This window comes from Mizuhopecten yessoensis, unplaced genomic scaffold (assembly GCF_002113885.1).
Source record: "Mizuhopecten yessoensis strain PY_sf001 unplaced genomic scaffold, ASM211388v2 scaffold7111, whole genome shotgun sequence".
Lineage (NCBI taxonomy): Eukaryota > Metazoa > Mollusca > Bivalvia > Pectinida > Pectinidae > Mizuhopecten > Mizuhopecten yessoensis.
The window spans coordinates 94,194-107,833 of record NW_018406886.1 but is presented as its reverse complement, the minus strand read 5'-3'; the positions used below and the strand labels follow the sequence as shown (position 1 = coordinate 107,833).

At 39.0% G+C, this 13,640-nt stretch overlaps 1 protein-coding gene across 2 annotated transcripts in view; it reads right to left on the bottom strand.

Annotated features, from left to right (window-relative positions):
- LOC110453123 overlaps positions 1-12,110 on the bottom strand; it is a 50,724-nt gene extending 38,614 nt beyond the window's left edge. For both annotated transcript variants that reach the window (XM_021501956.1, XM_021501957.1), the window contains exon 1: positions 11,897-12,110. The gene's annotated coding sequence lies outside the window, so the exon portion shown is untranslated. The remainder of the gene's footprint in view (positions 1-11,896) is intronic.
- Between the last annotated feature and the right edge of the window lie 1,530 nt (positions 12,111-13,640).

Sequence of the window (13,640 nt, the reverse complement as noted above, 5' to 3'; positions counted from 1 at the left end):
ATCAGTATATTTAGAAACTTGCTGGTACTGTGTCTTAGTCTCCTGCACCACACACAAAGGAGAAATTAAATACAAAAGTACATTTATGTTATCTTCATATCTACCATAACACAATGTGACACAGAAAGTCAAACCACTCCTGAATAAATATTGCACCTACCACTCCACGGCGTGACACGGATAGTCATATCTACGCAGTAGATCAGCCGGACCTACCACCCCACGGTGTGACACGGATAGTCATATCTACTCAGTAGATCAGCCGGACCTACCACCCCACGGCGTGACACAGAGATTCACATCTACGCAGTTGATTAGCCAGACCTACCACCCAACGGCGTGACACAGAGATTCACATCTACGCAGTTGATTAGCCAGACCTACCACCCAACGATGTGACACAGAGAGTCACATTTACGCAGTTGATTAGCCAGACCTACCACCCCACGGCCTGACACAGAGAGTCACATTTACGCAGTTGATTAGCCAGACCTACCGTCCAACGGTGTGACACAGAGATTCACATCTACGCAGTTGATTAGCCAGACCTACCGCCCAACGGTGTGACACAGAGAGTCACATCTACGCAGTTGATTAGCCAGACCTCGTCTCATGTTTTTGTCATAATTTTTTTTTCAAAGATTTCCCTACGTTGTATGTATGCAGTGCTGCAATGTGTATTCTCTTTACATGTTCTAGTGAAACGAACTAGAGATTACGGATACTACCACATTTGCCGGTCTGGCTTTTATCTTGATTTATTTCTAAAACGTGACATCAACGGATATCTTTCAACTAGACTTTATGACAAACGCGATGAATTTGATTTTCCAATTGTGTGCTTTCCCTTTCTCGACAGTAACATTGCAGCCATACCATCTTATGGAGTATTTATACCACAATTATTTTGTTCTTCTAAGAGCCTCCTCACAATCTTTAAAGACCATACCTTGACTAAAATCCAAAGACCAATCCTTGACATTTATTGTAAAACCCAGCAACATTTCTAAGAGCCCAATCCTTGACATTTATTGTAAAACACAGCAACATTTCTAAGAGACCAATCCTTGACATTTATTGTAAAACCCAGCAACATTTCTTAGAGACCAATCTTTGACATTATACACGTCAGTTCTGATTGTTTTATTGCTCTTATTGTACAGGGTTATATTATAAATAACCTATATGTTGTACACTACTCCTTTAGGGGTCTAGACTGATGAAGGAAATCTTCCAAAAATCGCCATTTAATTAAGAAAAGAAAAAAATTAAACGCTGTTTCACGTCTCCCCGAAAAAAATCAGCGCTTTTTTGTGCGTGGTTTTTAAAGTATTTGACTGTTGCTGAGGGGCAAAACATGATGTTTGCACATTTCCCGGTTCACGTTGCTATAGACTGTGCTCCGATCATGTTTAGAAACATCAGTTTTGAAATAGACAACTACATGTACCTTCTGCTGACGGTAACGGCCGCCATCCTGAAAAGACCACTCCTTAACGGATTAATACCATAGTGACACACGTGTTTGTCTGCAGGTGATCAATTACTTATATTAACACCGGCGGATACATTATGTATATACACGTAACAATTTACAGACGTCATCACAAAGATAATTTTAGCATAGTGACACATCTATATTGGTTTGTAGGTCAGTTTATTATATTATATATAAATACCGACAAATACATTACAATTTACAGACGTCATTACATAGATGGTTTTAGCATAGTGACACACATTTTGTTTTTAAGGTCAGATTATTATATTATATATAAATACCGAGATACATTTCAATTTACAGACGTCATTACATAGATGGTTCTAGCATAGTGACACACATATTGTTTTAAGGTCAGTTTATTATATCAATGCCGACAGATACATTACAATTAACAGACGTCCAGGCTCTATGGTTAATGGTTCGATAATGAGATCATAAAGACAGCAGCCCATTTGGATGACCGTGGCCTCGTCATCTGACATTCTAAACGTTCAATTGACACCATTTAGCAGTGATATCATGTCAATCAAGGTTAAAATGTATGTCGGGAACTCATGAACCTTAATAAAAAATATAGAACACTTGATAGTAAGTCTAATGTTAATGTTGACCTTGACCGAATGGCTAGCTAACACTATTAATTGAGATAAGCACGGAACTATTTCAATGTATATCACCTGTTTTCGTCAGGAAGGCAAAAAGTAAATGATAAAATATCACAGGTATGAAAAATAAATAATTAACTAAACACGAAAGATAGTCGGCTGTTTCCGGTCCACACAAGTCATATTGCAAGGAAACCTGGATGTAAGCATAATAGTTTTGAGAATTGAATATTGTGAATATTAAAAAAAAAAAGATACCTTTGTCACCAGACATCAGAATATTTCTTTCGGGAAGAACTGTTTAAAAAAGCAATAGGAAGAGAAAACGCAATACATTTAAATTTCATTGAATCTCATATTTTCATACTTTATTCACATCATCTATCATGCACTCTACAAGGATTAGTTCCAACAACGTTTTAATAACAAGAGATCCCAGACGGATATTGGCGCCCACCTTTGTACCATCTTCATTAGTTCTTTGTCAGTTCGATCTTTTCTCATCTTTCCTCTAATCTGTTTGATTGCGTCATGTTAACAGTAAATGCACCTTGAGGTAACTTTTGATCTAAACTTAATACTGATGTGTATGAAAGCCAACCTTCAAGTGAGTTTGTCATTTCATATATTTACTAGTACAGTACTTAATGTGAAAGAAATAGAATCGATCATTGCAATATGAGAAAGATCTGTTTAGTTCTTCTTTTAATCCATTTTGTTTTTATGATCAGTCTCAAAATATAACATACACAACGAGGGATCAAGGGGAACCTACATATAAAATTTGAGAAAGATCCCTCTGGTACTTCTTGAGAAATACCGATAACAAGAATTGTTTACGGACGGACGACGGACGACGGACGACGGACGACGAAAACGGACAGACGACGGACCACGGACGCAGGGTGATTTGAATAGGCCACCATCAGATGATAGTGGGCTAAAAATTCATTCACATCCTCTCAAAGTATTATGTGTACAATTCACAAAGTATGATTCAAATTGACGAAATAAAGAAGAAGTAGTGCAAACAACATTTTTTTAAACAATTAAGGATTATTACTACATGTCTAAGGGAGGTAACTCCAATCTATAAATATGTTAATTCCTGTAGGAACTCTATCTAAATCAGAGATTTATAACGAAAGAGTTCCTGCACAGCTCCTATATAAACTTTTAAACTTTCTCTGTAACAAACAGAACGATTTACTGATTTCCCTTTGGTGGCCTCTTGACTAAAAGCAATACACGTTTGCTGCTTCTCTGCGCATGCGTGATGTTGTAAACAAAGATGGCGGACATTTTAAAGTGATATTTTGGTTACGTTAGAATTAAGAACTATTGCGGTGATGTGCAATACATTTATATCAGTTTTAGTTGGATCGTATAGCGGAAGCATTTATCTATTGGGAATTACAAGTTTCGTTGGCGATATCAATGTTCAATTACTATAAACCACGTGAGTACTTTGATCACTCACCGTCTTCCATTTCATACATCTTTATATAGGAGCTGTGCAGGAACTCTATCGTTATAAATCTCTGATTAAGATAGAGTTCCTACAGGAATTATAAATATGTGAGCATCTGACGAGTCTCAGACTGCACGTTTGCATTGTACGTATGAATATGTTTTACGAGGACTACGAGGAGGTATTTCATGGAAAGTATTACTTATCATTGCCCGTTTCAATGTCCAATGTTCTTCAAAAAAACTTACGCGGAACTACAATGACAAAAGCCCCAAAGAATTAGAACATCACGTTGATATAGCGCAAAATGGGCTAAATGTTCATAACCCGTAATTTTTCAATTCGTTTATTTGATAAGGTCAAACCAAAAGTATTCCGGCTAATTGTGTGCTACAACATCTTGTTTTTATCATATTTTCAAAGTGTGAAATGCCTGACCTTTTATTGCATATCCCGAACATTGCTTGTCTATAGCCCTACATATATGGTACAAGTCACTTTGTTTGTCGTAAAATACAATGCTACCGTCACTGTATCCGAAACGGGACGCTATTCAGTTAAATACTGATGCATTTTATACCATAGTAACAATTCCAATCTTTCAATTTTGATAAAAAAGGCTTCTTCCATTTCTATTTTCTATTTAAGTTGATATTTCCGACACGTGGTTCCCTAAATAGATCGCGAAATTGTACTATTAGGGTTACGTAAACTCTTAAACAGATGAAACTGCACCATGGACGGGACACTTTGGTATTTTGGCTAATGTTGTAGGATAGATTATCAATATCAGCAGAATGTTACACACAGTTTTGATATTTTAACTCAAAAGAAGGTTTTGGTCAAATTTCTTCTCCAAACTAGCATTATTTATGAAAAAAAATAAGTTTCTAAAAATGATATTCAAATAGACGCGCGCGTGAAGTAAGATATTCATGTTCTCAAACTTATTGCTAACCTTGATATGTCTATGTGACCATAATCAACAGCCAGTGTTTAATTGACATAGAAGTGTCTAGCTTTTAAACGGGCCAGTGTAATAAAATTATAGAGAAACAAATTTAGAAGATAATTTACAATACAGTTGTTCATAAGGTAAGTCTCACAATCACAAGCTAATCAATATCATTCAAATAATTTATATCATGGAGGACAAATATTATTAAAGATCGTTCTTATAAATGCACATAGGTGTTTTTTCAAGGTACTTACATGTTTGGAATTCATCAGCTCGTTAAACTGTAAAATGTGGGGTCTTATATATAATAGTACTTATCTAAATATGTTTTTCTGTATTCAGTAAGTGATGGACATTGCAAAGGGTAATGAAATTCGTCTCCAATTTGCGGGCTGTTACAATATGTGCAAATTCTATTTTGATGGTCAATGCTATTCCATCTTCCGGTTTCGATGATAAATGTAAGATTCGTTGTTATAAATTTGCACAAAACATGTCTTTCGTTTTCAGTTGAAAGATCTAAATAATCTTTAAACTTGCATTTAAAAAAAAAATCTATAACGTATTGCTTTCGATGAATAAAATACATCATTCTCCCAATTTTGAAGAAATTGTTCATAGAGAATTTGTTTAACCTTTAATTTTAAGCAGGAAGTATTTAAATCTTCTACGAAATGAGCATTCCAAATAGAAGTTAAGCCACAATCATTTAATATTTGTTGGATATACCTTCACTATGGGACTGCATCTATTCAAAAGTAGAGGAATACATCCTTATGCCAAGCTGAATATGAACGCCCATAAATCAAATATGTCGCTAAACGATGACATTTGGCCGGGGGCGATCTCTTGTCGACCTCGATGTATCGTGGCAAATTGATTTATCATCACACAACAATAGAAAACTGTGAGGAGAACTGTACAATTGATGGCTGAATCTATAGTTGGAATTCTGGATCTCGAATCGTCGTGATATGACCGTGACACTTCGTATCAGAAACAGTTTGAAACAAAGGACGCTTGCAAAAACCGATGACTGACATAGACCTTGGTTGTATGATTAAAAAACATAAAATTAACTATATAGCGGAAGATATCAAACTGTACTGGAATTATTACTCGCCAGTGGGAAGGACCATATTACTAAACGGAAGGAAGGAAGGAAGGACAATCTGATTAAAATCATGTTACATGGCTTCGTTAATTTCGCATCTCAGTGTGTCACAGTCAGGGTCACGTTCAGGTGACCTATATATTTATAAATACTCATTCAATTTTGACCAATCAGAGACCTTCTTTCAAAAGGGCGCTCGGAGTTGTAACAAATATGGCAGACATTGATGAGAATGATGCGAAAGTTCTGAAGTTATTTGAGATTGATCGCCTGAAACCCGAACAGAAAAAGATATTAGAAGCTTTATTAGAAAAGACTGTATGGCGGTGTTGCCTACGCAATTATTACCCAATGGGTACGTTTTCCTTGGCGTCGTAGAAACGTCAGTTCCCGCCGCCATATTTGTTTTGGAAAACTAATCTGTTCGATACCCCTCGCTATTTATCTATCAACCATGCTATTCCGATTCGCTGGCAAATTTTTGCCAGCGCGCCTCTGATTGGTTTATCTTAAGATTGAAGGAGGGAAGGAATCATTTACCCGCAGGGGAAGTCATGCATGAGCGCGAGTTTTAATCCCATACCAAGGGAAAGTCGCAATTCTAGAGCAACACTATATTAAACGATATGAAAGAACTTTGAGTTTAACGACAAGGTTATTGTCTAAAACATATTTTATTATCTTCATTTCAAATTCGCTGCTAACAAGTAAAACTTTATGAACGAGCAGAGATCGAATATGATTTTGTGTAAACCTGGAAATAAATCGGAAGTTAATGTCGTTTGGATTTTTACAGACCCATGTCCCAATGCTCTGTGTGTTTTCGTAATACAGTAACCTCCCCTTGCTTAGCTCAGTCGGTTAGAGCGTTATATACCAATCTGAATCTAGGGTTCGAATCCAGCCTAGTCTCGTTGAATTTTTTTACACTCGGAACACTGTTGCTGATTATTAAAAAAAAAATGATTTCAGCTCTATTAATCTTTAAAGTCCTGTAAGGCATGATTTCTTTTCGGCAAATCTATATATAGGCATGCCGGCAAAATCGGTTTCCGGTGCATAGCTTCAGGTTTTTTCGCAGTGATACTGGAATCCTTTACGAATTAAACGTAACACGTCACATGTGCGGCATTACAACGAAATTATTTACACCTCACTGGTACCTGTCTTGTTAAAGTCAAGTTCAAATCGAGTGTCAAAGTTGTTACGAGCCAGGAACGCCTCATCTGTGTGTCTGAGCAGACACGGTCAGGAAAAGGTTTGTCAGGTCATTCCGGAAGATTATCCCTCTCAATCCCAGCAATCTCTTTCCCAATATCACAGCCGAGAAATTTGCAATCAAGAATGAAACAGAGATCAGACCACGTGCTGTCCACTGACGTCACGCGACGGTCAGTGTAGGCCGCGTGTATGCCTATTTGACTGATTATCAGGACTTCGCACGTGCTCAAGAGTCCAGCCTCACGACTGACGTCCCGCCAGCGTCACAAACCAATGACGATAATAAACAACATTGTTTTGGAGACAAATTCGTGTATCATACTCGTGTCATATAAGATAACAAATTTGTTTGATGTGTCCGAACTAAATACTAGATATGTACGTTTTACAACTGACAAACATGATACCGTACAAAAAACGTTAAAGCAGAGGAGGTCGACACACAGCAGAGACAACATAGGATTTGAAAAAGAGGTTATGATAATCATATTTTGTCATCAAGTAATGCTCAATGTATCACATTCAATTCTTAGCACATATAATGTGGTTTTTGTTTTTAATTTGTTGTTTTTAAGTAGCATCAATATACAGTGTATTTATAGCTGAGAAATTAAGACATTAACAAACATCCTCAACCATTCAACAATTCCTTTGATGTGATGTTTTGATGAGGGAGAGGGCTGGTATAGGCTTTGCCTGTTGCCCAATCGCCATTAAATCGGATTGATTAAATAAGATATTTTGAAATGGTTTTTGTTTTTTTTTGTTTTTTTGTTTGTTTTTTTTTTGGGTTTTTTGGGGGTGGGGGGATGGATGCCAAAAAATAGACAATACAAATATTGTTTACTATGATGATACATGACCACTGTTTTCATGAAAATTGTCATAACATCGCTATTTTGACAATCTATCTTAAGAATTGCACATAAAAAAATGACAAAAATGAATTTCTGTCGAGTGATCTAAATTCGTAAGGTATTAGCTATATGATATACCTTAAGTGTATGGTAGAATGCTGATATCATTAACGACACACAGCGGAAATGAAAGAATAGGTAAGAAGGCCATAACTGTTACATTAGGGTTAGAATATTAACGTTGACTCTTCAGTGTCCTTTAAGCAGAGGACATAGAAAGACACTTCTACAGGGGCCCCGCATAGGTTACCCCTTATCATATGCTACACACGCGGGGAGATACTCAATAATTGATAATAATAATAATTCGAGGTTCTTATATACCACTTTATCACAACCTAGTTCGTAGGTCGTCTCAAAGAGGTTCACAAAATATTATCCGTAGTTATAGGGCCTTTGCAACCAGCCAATATCTTTCTCAACTCCCTTGGAAGCATCCAGCCGTTGCTGTCATTTTGGCGCTCACAGCTAGCATTCTACAGTTCTAGCATTGCCCAACCACGTACTCACATACAGCTGAGTAGACTAGAACAAGCGGAGAAAAGTATCTTGCTCAAAGATACAACACAGTGCCGTGCCGTTTCTGAAATTACCCCTATGCAAATGTTTGGTTTGGTTTGTTTGTGATTTACGTCCCATGAACATCCACGGTCATTTAAGGACGTGCCAGGTTTTGGTGGTGAGGAAAGTCTGAGTTACCGGAGAAAAACCACCAATATACAGTCAGTACCTGGCGACTGTCCCATGTAGGTCTCGAATCCGCGATTAAGAAGTAGAGGGCTAGTGGTAGCAGAATGTCAGTAGCCCTCCGCCACTGACAATGGCGTTCATTAGTCGCCTCCAACGACATGTACATTTAGTAAGTCTAATTATTCTTCGAACATGTACACGTTTATTTATTGATATAATTTAGGGGAACTGTCTATTAAGTAATACATCTCTGCAGGTGGGGGATTTGGGGAAAAAAATTAGATATACCTGCTGTGAGCCACTGCATGATTCGTAAAAGGTGACTAATAAGGGACCCCTCTGCAGAATTGGTTTATGTGACACAGAAGCGGTCAAAAAGCGCCCATCGCATCTTTGGGATCTTTATAGTTTCTCACCTTTCTAACTGATGTTACATTGTCTGATGCCTCACTTGGCAGTTCCTCGCTGTTTTAGGCTTCAGATACATCTGTCTGTTTGCCTTGGTGCTGAGCATTTGCTCAAATGAGAAAGGTAATGTGTTCTGTCAACAAACCAGGACAAACCAAAGCCTTAGGATTGGTGCCTGATTCTCCCTGTTTGCCTTTTAAAGTTTTTAAGGATCGCGGTAGGGGAATAGTTTACCTGTTATACGTATCATGTGACCGGGTGGAACGCTGTGCTGGGTGGCTTCGGCATGGTATTTCAGTGAGATAATACTCTAAAGTCAGCAACAGATTTGCGCAAATACGTCAGCATAACGCCTCCAGCACACGCATACATTAAAGATATGAATGCATGTCCTTAAAGGACCTTACAATAACCAGGTTAATACGACGCTAAACACCATAAACCACGCAAAAATATCAATAAACAAAATACATCAAAGCATAGGTTGATTAACTTAGAGATATGAACTTAAACTGACAAAATGAAATCGGTACAGCACTATACTAAACCACGTCCTAGATACATGATCCTAGATCATGTACGAAATAGAAAACAAGCAATTAACATGTCATGTAAGATGTATCTGGAAAAAACAACATAAGGCATGGTTATAATCAATGTTAGTCTTAAGCTGTCACGTATTGTCACCCCAGTGTTAGTACCACGCTGTCATGTGATGTCACCCCCAATGTTCGTACCACGCTGTCACGTGATGTCACCCCCAATGTAAGTACCACGCTGTCACGTACTGTCATCCTAGTGTTAGTACCACGCTGTTACGTACTGTCACCCTCAGTGTTAGTACCACGCTGTCACGTACTGTCACCCCAGTGTTAGTACTACGCTGACACGTACTGTCACCCTAGTGTTAGTACCACGCTGTCATGTACTGTCACCCTAGTGTTAGTACCACGCTGTTACGTACTGTCACTCGCAGTGTTAGTACCACGCTGTCACGCACTGTCACTCGCAGTGTTAGTACCACGCTGTCACGTACTGTGACCCCAGTGTTAGTACCACGCTATCACGTACTGTCACCCCAGTGTTAGTACCACGCTGTCACTTACTGTCACCCCAGTGTTAGTACTACGCTGTCACGTACTGTCACCCTCAGTGTTAGTACCACGCTGTCACGTGCTGTCACCCCAGTGTTTGTTCTACGCTGCCACGTACTGTCACCCCAGTGTTAGTACCACGCTGTCACGTTCTGTCACCCTCAGTGTTAGTACCACGCTGTCACGTACTGTCACCCTCAGTGTTAGTACCACGCTGTCTTGTGCTGTCACCCCAGTGTTTGTACTACGCTGTCACGTACTGTCACCCCCAGTGTTAGTACCACGCTATCACGTACTGTCACCCCCAGTGTTAGTACCACACTGTCACGTACTGTCACCCCAGTGTTAGTCCCACGCTGTCACGTACTGTCACCCCAGTGGTAGTACCACGCTGTCACGTACTGTCACCCCAGTGGTAGTACCACGCTGTCACGTACTGTCACCCCAGTGTTAGTACCACGCTTTCACGTACTGTCACCCCCAGTGTTAGTACCACACTGTCACGTACTGTCACCCCAGTGTTAGTACCACGCTTTCACGTACTGTCACCCCAGTGTTAGTACCACGCTTTCACGTACTGTCACCCCCAGTGTTAGTACCACACTGTCACGTACTGTCACCCCAGTGTTAGTACCACGCTGTCACGTACTGTCACCCCAGTGGTAGTACCACGCTGTATGTATTGTCTCGCCATTTGTTTTGCCATAATTAAAAACTGTTACACTTTGTGTTATTCCCAAAATGTCACGTACTAAATCCAGCCTGTAATAATTGTACCACGCCACAATGTTTTGTCACACCTAGTGTAAGCTAACGCGTCGTGATGTTTGGGGGCGCAGAAGACGTTAATGTTCCCACACAAGCCGTTCCCTGAACTCCCTGGTCACGATTTATTAACTGGATACGCCATATATTGAAGCTATTTTATCCAACGAAAACGTGATACCATCATAAAAATCTGCGTAGTTATCCCCTTTAACGAGCACCACACTACACTCAAACGTGTATTGAAATTTCTTGTTGGGGACAAGACGAAGTAAACGCCAACATAGAAATACATAGTTCAGGAAAACTACAAAGCCTAAACACGTATCGAAGTTCCTACGAGTGAAAAAAATTCTTACATTAATATTTGAATCCTCCACAAGGATACCGCTAGGACAACATCAGTATAAAAGCCACTACTGCAATAAATCTTTACAGGGGACAACAATAAGAAAACTGAAGTATGAACATCACTAAGTAAGAACAACACGAAGACAACTTAAGCATTGCTGTCTCTATTTGCTAACGACATTTAGGCATGTACGTAAGGGTGTTTACGCAACTTCCCTTCAACAATTATTAAAATCAGGATTTCCAAGTTTCTGGCCCCAAGCACCACCGATAGCTGTATGTTACAGAGTAGTTCCTATTTGGCATACTGCATCTATTACCAAGTTTAACAGGTTCAACCACATGTGTGTGACACGTGCATCTCCATATAAGAAGACAATATCAGAACTTATATTCAAACACGAGGACAAAACTGATTAACCGTCTTTCAATGCTTCGTCGTATGTAGAACAACATGACTTACAAAGCATGAAGATATTAAACATGTGTAATACCGTTATTGAGTGGCAAAAAATGCCCCTCAACTTCCGTCAGGTCAACAAAGCCACAAAGGCCGAAGGCACTCCCAGACATTTAGTGTCATACAGAGCATACAGTATGACAGAGCATACAATATGCCAGCAAACACGTCTGTTGTTTGATAAAACATTTCATTTGGTTAAACACAAAAAGGACTTCGTGCATGTTATATTCACGGGTAATACCAACAACGCTCTTGTTCTTAAACATTACATAACTGGATCTAGTGTTAAGACATAAAGACAGAACAATTAAACTTCTCCATACGCTAGAACTCACCTGTCACACATGCAAGATCTGTCCTTTAAATCCGGGTCCCTTGTCGCACAAACGCTAATAAATACTATTTCCGTCCGCCACCTTGATGTGTCAGAGAGACATCTTCATTGTGAACCGTTTTGTGTGAGTGTGTCCATGCTTGGCCGTCATTCTAATACCTTCCAAGTAGCCATCTTTGAAACATCACGTGTGCTCACCTCTCAGCATCTGTCTCCGATAGCAGACGACCTCGACTACAAGCGTCGCAAATTGTCTCCCCCTGATAGTTACATTACCAGGTAGAAATTAATAACGAACTGCTGGCGCCACCTTATAATGCCGTGTTTGCATTCGATCTCAGCCAAACGTCAAGCCTGTAGGCTTTCAGTACTGCGAAGTGTGTGTGACATTATGGCGGCAGACAGTCAAACGAATGTCGTCCATGCATACACGTATTGATTGACATACTTGTTGGGTTGTGTCACCACGGTGTATAATAAGGTCACCGACAATCCAAATTACAGTGTCTTACTATAACAAGGCCAATAACACGCTGTGTTATACCACTCTACTATAACCTATCACCCTCCTCAGTGTTATACAAATTAACCATAACAAGGTCAACTAACCACTCTAGTATAACCAATGGCACGCCGTGTTAAACCACTCTACTATAACATGGTCAATAACACGCTGTGTTATACCACTCTTCTATAACAAGGTTAATCACCCTCCTCAGTGTTATACAAATTAACCACAACAAGGTCAACTAAACACTCTAGTATAACCAATGACACGCCGTGTTAAACCACTCTACTATAACATGGTTAATGCCACGCCGTGTTATATCACTCTACTTAACAAGGTCAATGGTATACCATGCTATATCACTTTACTATAACAAGTTCAATGACACGCCGTGTTATGTCACTCTAATATAACAAGGTTAATAACACGCTGTGCTATATCACTCTACTATAACAAGGACAAAAACACGCCGTGTTATATCACTCTACTATAACTAGGTAAATGACACATCGTGCTATATCACTCTACTATTACATGGTAAATAACACGCCGTGTTATATCACTCTATTATAACAAGGTCAGTAACACGCCGTGTTATACAACTCTACTATAACAAGGTCAATGACACGCCATGTTATATCACTCTACTATAACAAGGTTAATGACAAGCCGTGTTATACAACTCTACTATAACAAGGTCAATGACACGTCATGTTATATCACTCTACTATAACAAGGTTAATGACACGCCGTGGTNCTATGTCACTCTAATATAATAAGGTTAATAACACGCCGTGCTATATCACTTTATTATAACAAGTTCAATGACACGCCGTGTTATGTCACTCTAATATAACAAGGTTAATAACACGCCGTGCTATATCACTCTACTATAACAAGGTCAATAACACGCCGTGCTAAATCGCTCTTCTATAACAAGGTTAATAACACGCCGTTCTATATCACTCTACTATAACAAGGTCAATGACACGCCATGTTATACAACTCTACTATAACAAGGTCAATAACACGCCGTGCTATACCACTCTACTATAACAAGGTTACTAACACGCCGTGTTATACAACTCTACCATAACAAGGTCAATGACACGCCATGTTATATCACTCTACTATAACAAGGTTAATGACACGCCGTGTTATACAACTCTACTATAACAAGGTCAATGACACGCCATGTTATATCACTCTACTATAACAAGGTTAATGACACGCCGTG